Raw genomic sequence first — 8,817 nt, 5'->3', positions numbered from 1 at the left:
CTTTAGAAGCTTCTGATAGGCTAATTGACATAATTTGAGTCCATTTGAGGTGTACCTGTGGATGTATTTCAAGGCCTACCTTCAAACTCAGTGCCTCTTTGGGAAAAAAACATTATGGGGAAATCAGCCAAGACCTCAGAAAAACAATTGTAGACCTCCACAAGTCTGGTTCATCCTTGGGAGCAATTTCCAAACGCCTGAAGGTACCACGTTCATCTGTACAAACAATAGTAGGCAAGTATAAACACCATGGGACCACGCAGCCGTCATACCGCTCAGGAAGGAGACGCGTTCTGTCTCCTAGAGATGAACGTACTTTGGTGCAAAAAGTGCAAATCAATCCCAGAACAACATTAAAGGACCTTGTCAAGATGCTGGAGGAAACAGGTACAAAAGTATCTATATCCACAGTAAAACGAGTCCTGTATCGAAATAACCTGAAAGGCCGCTCAGCAAGGAAGAAGCCACTGCTCCAAAACCGCCATGTTGTGTTTTTGGCATCATTAAACATAAGACTGTTATTTTATCAAATCAATTCTTTGTAACTATTATTACGTGATTAACCTCTCTTTGGTAGGGGGCAGTATTTTGACCTCTGGATGAAAAGCGTGCCCAAAGTAAACTAACTGTTACTCAGGCCCAGAAGCTAGGATATGCATATAATTGATAGATTTGGATAGGAAACACAAAGTTTCTAAAACTGTTAAAATTATGTCTGTGAGTATAACAGAACTGATATGGCAGGCAAAACCCAGAGGACAAATCACCCATCCCAATTTTTTGGGGGGCCCACCACTATTTTCAATGGCTATCACTTTTATTATAAGGCCAATTCCTCCCAGATTGCAGTTCCTAGGGCTTCCACTAGATGTCAATAGTCTTTAGAGTTTCAGGCTTGTTTTTGGAAAAATGAGCCAGAAATGGTAGTTTTTCTAAAATGGTGGCTCCCATTTTGAATATAGTGTTTCCAAGCGAGTGGAAGAGAGCTCGTTCTTTGGTATTTTTCTCTGGTAAAGACAATAACGATTCTCTGTCTTTTTATATTTTATCGTTTATTTACGTATTAGGGTACCTACGGTTTGATTATAAACATTGTTTGGAAAAGTTTTTATTAGTAACGTTTGGGATTCATTTTGTATGCATTTTGATGGAGGGAAACTGGGTGGATTATTGACTGAAGCGCACCAGCCAAGCTGAGTTTTTATGGATATAAAGGACATTATCGAACAAAAGGACCATTTGTAATGTAACTGGGACCTTTTGGAGTGTCAACATTAGAAGATCATCAAAGGTAAGGCATTTTTTAAATCGCTATTTCTGACTTTCGTGTCGCATCTGCCTGGTAGAAATATGTTTTTCATGTGTTTGTATGTGGGGCGCTGTCCTCAGATAATCGCATGGTGTGCGTTCGCTGTAAAGCCTCTTTGAAATCTGACACGGCGGCTGGATTAACAAGAGGTTAAGCTTTATTTTGATGTATTACACTTGTGATTTTATGAAAGTTAAATATTTATAATACTGTAGTTTGAATTTTGCACACTGCAATTTCACCGGATGTTGGCCAAGTGGGACGCTACCGTCCCACCTGCCCATAAGAAGTTAAACTAATCACGTAAATGTAATTAACTAGGAAGTTTGGGCACCAAGGAAAATATTCAGATTACAAAGTTATCATTTTCCTAATAACTTTCAGATATTTTAATATCTGATCAATTAGTCTTCTAATTAATTAATTATTCTATACCTGACGTTAGTCTCATTCCAAACGCTGTAAATTGTTGGACGAACCCATCTGCACGAACCCAGTCTTCACTATGAATCATCCATAAATCAATTGTCTCAATCATTTATTTACTAACTAACTAAATAATCACATAAATGCATAAACAAACAAAGTAGATATGGTTATAGGGAAATGATAGGGAATGTGCCCTAGTGGGCTAAACCGGTATGGTGGCTTGGTAGACAAAGGGACTGAAGGGCACGAAAGACAAAAGACACTACACAGTTGATAATTCTAACAATTGAAATGCTAATCCTTTGCACATGAACTGTCACTCATTTGGGAATAATTGCAATCAATATACACTGCTCAAGAAAATAAAGGGAACACGTAAACAACACAATGTAACTCCAAGTCAATCACACTTCTGTGAAATCAAACTGTCCACTTAAGAAGCAACACTGATTGACAATAAATGTCACATGCTGTTGTGCAAATGGAATAGACAACAGGTGGAAATTCTAGGCAATTAGCAAGACACCTCCAATAAAGGAGTGGTTCTGCAGGTGGTTACCACAGACCACTTCTCAGTTCCTATGCTTCCTGGCTGATGTTTTGGTCACTTTTGAATGCTGGCGGTGCTTTCACTCTAGTGGTAGCATGAGACGGAGTCTACAACCCACACAAGTGGCTCAGGTAGTGCAGCTCATCCAGGATGGCACATCAATGCGAGCTGTGGCAAGAAGGTTTGCTGTGTCTGTCATCGTAGTGTCCAGAGCATGGAGGCGCTACCAGGAGACAGGCCAGTACATCAGGAGACGTGGAGGAGGCCGTATGAGGGCAACAACCCAGCAGCAGGACCGCTACCTCCGCCTTTGTGCAAGGAGAAGCAAGAGGAGCACTGCCAGAGCCCTGCAAAATGACCTCCAGCAGGCCACAAATGTGCATGTGTCTGCTCAAACGGTCAGAAACAGACTTCATGAGGTTGGTATGAGGGCCCGACGTCCACAGGTGGGGATTGTGCTTACAGCCCAACACCGTGCAGGATGTTTGGCATTTGCCAGAGAACACCAAGATTGGCAAATTCGCCACTGGCGCCCTGTGCTCTTCAAAGATGAAAGCAGGTTCACACTGAGCACATGTGACAGTGTCTGGAGACACCTTGGAGAACGTTCTGCTGCCTGCAACATCCTCCAGCATGACCGGTTTGGCGGTGGGTCAGTCATGGTGTGGCGTGGCATTTCTTTGGGGGGCCGCACAGCCCTCCATGTGCTCGCCAGAGGTACCCTGACTGCCATTAGGTACCGAGATGAGATCCTCAGACCCCTTGTGAGACCATATGCTGGTGCGGTTGGCCCTGGGTTCCTCCTAATGCAGGACAATGCTAGACCTCATGTGGCTGGAGTGTCAGCAGTTCCTGCAAGAGGAAGGCATTGATGCTATGGACTGGCCCGCCCGTTCCCCGGACCTGAATCCAATTGAGCACATCTTGGGACATCATGTCTCTCTCCATCCACCAATGCCACGTTGCACCACAGACTGTCCAGGAGTTGGCGGATGCTTTAGTCCAGGTCTGGGAGGAGATCCCTCAGGAGACCATCCACTACCTCATCAGGAGCATGCCCAGGCATTGTAGGGAGGTCATACAGGCACATGGAGGCCACACACACTACTGAGCCTCATTTTGACTTGTTTTAAGGACATTACATCAAAGTTGGATCAGCCTGTAGTATGGTATTCCACTTTAATTTTGAGTGTGACTCCAAATCCAGACCTCCATAGGTTGATAATTTTGATTTCCATTGATAATTTTTGTGTGATTTTGTTGTCAGCGCATTCAACTATGTAAAGAAAAAGTATTTAAAAATAATATTTCATTCATTCAGATCTAGGATGTGTTATTTTAGTGTTCCCTTTATTTTTTTGAGCAGTGTATATCCTTACTCTAGGAGCAGAATTACTGTCTTACCTCAATTAGCCACGAAATCCCTAGTTTGAAAGCAGCTTTTTACTGGAAGCTGTGCAGCACAATTTTCCTTACATTTTCCCCCAAGTGTGCCAGCCCCCTAGTAATTTGAGTTCCAGTTAGGGCTGTGGTAGTCATGAAATGTTGTCAGCTGGTGATTGTCATTCAAACAACTGCTTGTCTCACAGTAATTGACCTTAATTAACATAAACACTTTTAGCATCTCCAGCTTCCATGCATTGCCTACAAGCCACTTATGCTGACAATTGGAACACCTACATTTTAAAAAGTCTAATAAATCAATTTAATATAGCATACCCCATCACAATAAATCCATAATTTATTTTATGCAGGTCTAAAGAGACATGATATGAAGAAGATGTAGCCTATTTCAGAAGAACAGAATAGCATTTTCCGGGTCATCCTTAGGTTAGGCAGTGGGCTACACTAGTTAATTTAGCAGGCAAGATTTGCTTATAATTCCTGTGGCATTATTTTATAGTAAGAACAATACAATTGAACATGGCTGAATAAAATAGTATATTTTTCCCAAAAAGATTTTAGTGGGAGTGCGCACATGCGGCTATTCTGTAACAAGCATTTCGCTACACCCACAATACCATCTGCTAAATACGTGTGTGACCAATTAAAATTTGATTTGAATCACGATTTGATTTGTTGAGCGGTTAACAATGAAACAGGGCCTCCTATATGCTTAATTGGAACATATTTATGCAACTTTAGTTGTGGTACAAACAGTAGGCTGGCTATATGTTTTGATTTCTAATAGGCCTACATTCTAAGGCTGCATGATGCGACCAATGATGATTTGAAAAAGTTGCATGAAAGGGTAGCGCTCTGCTCTGTGTCATGTGCAGGCTGCACACACTTCATCAGTCTCTCATTCACAATTCGACAAGCACTTGATATAATGTTCACGCATTATTCTCAATTTAATCTGGTCTTTACAAATGGCCTACTAATATATGTGTGGAATTATTTTTAAAATTTAGAATGGCCCACAAAAAAACGTCATCCATAGCCTGCACTGGAATAGCGAATGGAGTTCATGTGCAGTTACTTTTTTTAAATGCCAAGTATGCTACACCGTTTGTAAAGCGGATAAATGTGCTTAATTTTTAACAATTGAGCAATACATTTAGCAGCACGAGAAAGCTGGTATCCACTTTTATTATATATTGGCCAGTCAAAACTCTGCTTTCACACGCAATTGCTCAATGACTGGGCTTATAAATTGAACAAATTTGCCAACGTTATAGGATTACTGCTGTCTGTTCAGAAAGAAATTAAATAATTCTGAATATCCTACTACATCATGAGAAGGCCTATAATTTAGCCACAGAGGATCAATAGCTTCTTTTTAAAAAATTGCCTACCTGTGGATTGTGTGTAGCCCAATAACAGGGCATAACCTACAATCGGGAATGCACAGACAAATCAGGCCTTTCGCAGTATTTAAAATACAATTGCGGGAAAACACAGGTTGGAAAGCAAATGGCTCCTGATGAAAAGAGAAGAGTCTAATAGATATATTTGCTTAACTTCCAAATATAATATTGCGAAAAAGAGGCTTTTGGCACAAGCACATCGGTCATCACCAGCGAGTGAGCTGTGCATCATTGGGTGAGTCAGTGACACTGGAAACATTTTAGGACTATAATTTCCTCATATTGTACAATATGTGCGTCTCCACAGACCTAGGTCGAGGTTATTGTTGGATTCAAGACAAGGTCGTTTTATTGATCTCAGATTACCCGTGTCAAAGTAGCCTGTCATTTCGATAATTTGTGCTGTATTAAAAATGATTCTGCCAGTCTCCAGTCATGTAAAATAATTGCATGAAGTGGCCTCTTGAGTGGCACAGCGGTCTGTCACTACAGATCCTGGTTCAAATCAAATCAAATTTTTGTCACATACACATGGTTAGCAGATGTTAATGCGAGTGTAGCGAAATGCTTGTGCTTCTAGTTCCGACAATGCAGTAATAACCAACAAGTAATCTAACTAACAATTCCAAAACTACTGTCTTATACACAGTGTAAGGGGATAAAGAATATGTACATAAGGATATATGAATGAGTGATGGTACAGAGCAGCATAGGCAAGATACAGTAGATGGTATCGAGTACAGTATATACATATGAGATGAGTATGTAAACAAAGTGGCATAGTTAAAGTGGCTAGTGATACATGTATTACATAAGGATGCAGTCGATGATATAGAGTACAGTATATACGTATGCATATGAGATGAATAATGTAGGGTAAGTAACATTATATAAGGTAGCATTGTTTAAAGTGGCTAGTGATATATTTACATCATTTCCCATCAATTCCCATTATTAAAGTGGCTGGAGTTGAGTCAGTGTCAGTGTCAGTGTGTTGGCAGCAGCCACTCAATGTTAGTGGTGGCTGTTTAACAGTCTGATGGCCTTGAGATAGAAGCTGTTTTTCAGTCTCTCTGTCCCAGCTTTGATGCACCTGTACTGACCTCGCCTTCTGGATGATAGCGGGGTGAACAGGCAGTGGCTCGGGTGGTTGATGTCCTTGATGATCTTTATGGCCTTCCTGTAACATCGGGTGGTGTAGGTGTCCTGGAGGGCAGGTAGTTTGCCCCCGGTGATGCGTTGTGCAGACCTCACTACCCTCTGGAGAGCCTTACGGTTGAGGGCGGAGCAGTTGCCATACCAGGCGGTGATACAGCCCACCAGGATGCTCTCGATTGTGCATCTAGAAGTTTGTGAGTGCTTTTGGTGACAAGCCGAATTTCTTCATCCTCCTGAGGTTGAAGAGGCGCTGCTGCGCCTTCTTCACGATGCTGTCTGTGTGAGTGGACCAATTCAGTTTGTCTGTGATGTGTATGCCGAGGAACTTAAAACTTGCTACCCTCTCCACTACTGTTCCATCGATGTGGATAGGGGGGTGTTCCCTCTGCTGTTTCCTGAAGTCCACAATCATCTCCTTAGTTTTGTTGACGTTGAGTGTGAGGTTATTTTCCTGACACCACACTCCAAGGGCCCTCACCACCTCCCTGTAGGCCGTCTCATCGTTGTTGGTAATCAAGCCTACCACTGTTGTGTCGTCCGCAAACTTGATGATTGAGTTGGAGGCGTGCATGGCCACGCAGTCGTGGGTCAACAGGGAGTACAGGAGAGGGCTCAGAACGCACCCTTGTGGGGCCCCAGTGTTGAGGATCAGCGGGGAGGAGATGTTGTTGCCTACCCTCACCACCTGGGGGCGGCCCGTCAGGAAGTCCAGTACCCAGTTGCACAGGGCGGGGTCGAGACCCAGGGTCTCGAGCTTGATGACGAGCTTGGAGGGTACTATGGTGTTGAATGCCGAGATGTAGTCGATGAACAGCATTCTCACATAGGTATTCCTCTTGTCCAGATGGGTTAGGGCAGTGTGCAGTGTGGTTGAGATTGCATCGTCTGTGGACCTATTTGGGCGGTAAGCAAATTGGAGTGGGTCTAGGGTGTCAGGTAGGGTGGAGGTGATATGGTCCTTGACTAGTCTCTCAAAGCACTTCATGATGACGGAAGTGAGTGCTACGGGGCGGTAGTCGTTTAGCTCAGTTACCTTAGCTTTCTTGGGAACAGGAACAATGGTGGCCCTCTTGAAGCATGTGGGAACAGCAGACTGGTATAGGGATTGATTGAATATGTCCGTAAACACACCAGCCAGCTGGTCTGCGCATGCTCTGAGAGCGCGGCTGGGGATGCCGTGTGGGCCTGCAGCCTTGCGAGGGTTAACACGTTTAAATGTCTTACTCACCTCGGCTGCAGTGAAGGAGAGTCCGCATGTTTTCGTTGCAGGCCGTGTCAGTGGCACTGTATTGTCCTCAAAGCGGGCAAAAAAGTTATTTAGTCTGCCTGGGAGCAAGACATCCTGGTCCGTGACTGGGCTGGATTTCTTCCTGTAGTCCGTGATTGACTGTAGACCCTGCCACATGCCTCTTGTGTCTGAGCCGTTGAATTGAGATTCTACTTTGTCTCTGTACTGACGCTTAGCTTGTTTGATAGCCTTGCGGAGGGAATAGCTGCACTGTTTGTATTCGGTCATGTTACCAGACACCTTGCCCTGATTAAAAGCAGTGGTTCGCGCTTTCAGTTTCACGCGAATGCTGCCATCAATCCACGGTTTCTGGTTAGGGAATGTTTTAATCGTTGCTATGGGAACGACATCTTCAAAGCACGTTCTAATGAACTCGCACACCGAATCAGCGTATTCGTCAATGTTGTTATCTGACGCAATACGAAACATATCCCAGTCCACGTGATGGAAGCAGTCTTGGAGTGTGGAGTCAGCTTGGTCGGACCAGCGTTGGACAGACCTCAGCGTGGGAGCCTCTTGTTTTAGTTTCTGTCTGTAGGCAGGGATCAACAAAATGGAGTCGTGGTCAGCTTTTCCGAAAGGGGAGCGGGGCAGGGCCTTATATGCGTCGCGGAAGTTAGAGTAACAATGATCCAAGGTCTTTCCACCCCTGGTTGCGCAATCGATATGCTGATAAAATTTAGGGAGTCTTGTTTTCAGATTAGCCTTGTTAAAATCCCCAGCTACAATGAATGCAGCCTCCGGATAAATGGTTTCCAGTTTGCAAAGAGTTAAATAAAGTTTGTTCAGAGCCATCGATGTGTCTGCTTGGGGGGGATATATACGGCTGTGATTATAATCGAAGAGAATTCTCTTGGTAGATAATGCGGTCTACATTTGATTGAGGAATTCTAAATCAGGTGAACAGAAGGATTTGAGTTCCTGTATGTTTCTTTCATCACACCATGTCTCGTTAGCCATAAGGCATACGCCAGCGCCCCTCTTCTTACCAGAAAGATGTTTGTTTCTGGCAGCGCGATGCGTGGAGAAACCCGTTGGCTGCACCGCCTCGGATAGCGTCTCTCCAGTGAGCCATGTTTCCGTGAAGCAAAGAACGTTACAGTCTCTGATGTCCCTCTGGAATGCTACCCTTGCTCGGATCTCATCAACCTTGTTGTCAAGAGACTGGACATTGGCAAGAAGAATGCTAGGGAGTGGTGCACGGTGTGCCCGTCTCCGGAGTCTGACCAGAAGACCGCCTCGTTTCCCTCTTTTTCTGAGTCGTTTTTTTGGG

This window comes from Oncorhynchus tshawytscha, linkage group LG19 (assembly GCF_018296145.1).
Source record: "Oncorhynchus tshawytscha isolate Ot180627B linkage group LG19, Otsh_v2.0, whole genome shotgun sequence".
Taxonomy (NCBI): Eukaryota; Metazoa; Chordata; class Actinopteri; order Salmoniformes; family Salmonidae; genus Oncorhynchus; species Oncorhynchus tshawytscha.
The sequence above is the reverse complement of the archived record's forward strand: the minus strand, read 5'-3'. Positions refer to the sequence as shown.